Raw genomic sequence first — 1774 nt, 5'->3', positions numbered from 1 at the left:
CCAAGCTTAAGGTTAATAGATTGATTGATCGTTTGCCATCTTTAGTTCGAAACTTGATCACCCGAGGTCTAATCCCTATATCCATGAGTTCTCTTTTCCAATAGTTAAGAAAGTATCATTTAGTTATTTCTTTTAATTAGTCATAGTTTAAAAACCCATCTAAATCATTGATTGCACTTAGATTAAGTGATTACTTGCATTCTCGGTGCTTTGATATCTCTCAGAACTGGTTCGACAATCATTTATACTACAGCATTTGTCTTAGGAGCCTTGAAAACTCCTAACATCAAATTGGCGCCGTTGCCAAATTCTGAGTAGATTTAAACATTGAGATTTAGTCAATTGCTTGAGACTAAGTCATTTTTATTTTCTTTTGTTACTGACTCTTCTTCACCTCCCTTTAATCTACAGGTGTATGAACTTGCGGAGCAGGGGTCCATCAAACCTAGTTCCAAGAGCAGCAGACATCAGAGCTTTAGAGAGAGAGTGTGCTAGAAAGAGAAGAGAAGAAGAACATCAGGCTCAATTGCAGAGACTGAACACTGACATGGGAGACGTTCATCAAGAAGATGCAGGCGTCAATGGCGCTAACAACAATGGTCCACCTAACCAACAGCGAGCAGCTCGACCCATTGGCACTTACGACCGTCCAAACATTCATGGTCATAGATTGGGAATCCGAGCACCCGCTGTGGCAGCCAACAACTTTGAGATCAAGTCAGGACTCCTCAACGTGATCGAGAACAACAAGTATCATGGCTTGGCTCTAGAGGATCCATTTGATCACTTGGACAGGTTCGACAGCTACTGTGGGTTGTCAAAAACCAATGGTGTGTCCGAAGATGCCTTAAAGCTCAAGCTATTCCCTTTCTCTTTGGGGATAAGGCACGTCAGTGGGAGAAGTCTCTACCCAGCGACTCCATTACCACTTGGGATGACTGCAAGAAAGCATTCTTGGAGAAGTTCTTCTCTACTTCAAGAACTGCTAAGCTGAGAAACGAGATCTCCAGCTTTCAACAGAAGGGCTTGGAAGGTTTCAGTGAAGCCTGGGAGAGATTCAAGGGCTACCAAGCTCAATGCCCACACCATGGTTTCTCTAAGGAGAGCTTGCTGAGCACATTCTACCGTGGTGCTCTCCCTAAGTACAGGGCCAGACTGGATACAGCTAGTAATGGGTTCTTCTTGGGGAGAACTGAGGAGGATGCAGAGGAGCTGGTTGACAACATGGTTAAGAGTGATGCAGTCTACAGTGGAGACCACGACAGAGGCAGTAGAACTGATGATAAGCAGACGAGGAAGGAATTGAAGGCTCTACAGGATAAGATAGACATCCTCATTGCTGATAAAGCTACCCAAGAGCAGCTGCACTTTGTTGGCAACCCAAGCCAAGAGACACCAGTTGTTGTCCATGAAGTTGAGGGTTTGGAAGGTCAGGAAGAGCTGTGTTTCATCAACAACAATGGTAGCTGGTACAAGAAAGAACCCAACTTTCAGTACAACAACTACCAACAGAAATCCTATTCCAACAACCAACAGAGTGGTTATCAGCCTCGGAACAATCAGCAAGGCAGCTATCAACCTCAGCAAAACCCTCCTCCTGGATTCAACAACAAGGGCAACCATTCTTCCCAACAACAATCTAATCCCTCTACCTCCACTCCTCAAGTCAGCAGCACTGATGCTCTACTGAAACAAATCCTGGAGTCTCAAACAAGAAGTGAGAAGCATGTTGGCTATGAGTTGAAGAATCTTCACTCAAAGATTGATGGGAGCT

General features: G+C 44.4%; 1 non-coding gene across 1 annotated transcript; it reads right to left on the bottom strand.

Annotated features, from left to right (window-relative positions):
- Positions 1 to 987: 987 nt before the first annotated feature.
- On the bottom strand, positions 988 to 1094 carry LOC117129870. The gene has a single exon (XR_004453407.1). It is a non-coding gene; the product is annotated as a small nucleolar RNA R71 (small nucleolar RNA).
- Between the last annotated feature and the right edge of the window lie 680 nt (positions 1095 to 1774).

The sequence above is a fragment of the Brassica rapa genome, unplaced genomic scaffold (genome assembly GCF_000309985.2).
Source record: "Brassica rapa cultivar Chiifu-401-42 unplaced genomic scaffold, CAAS_Brap_v3.01 Scaffold0211, whole genome shotgun sequence".
Lineage (NCBI taxonomy): Eukaryota > Viridiplantae > Streptophyta > Magnoliopsida > Brassicales > Brassicaceae > Brassica > Brassica rapa.
Note: the sequence above shows the minus strand (reverse complement) of the source record. Positions and strands in the feature narration are given on the sequence as shown.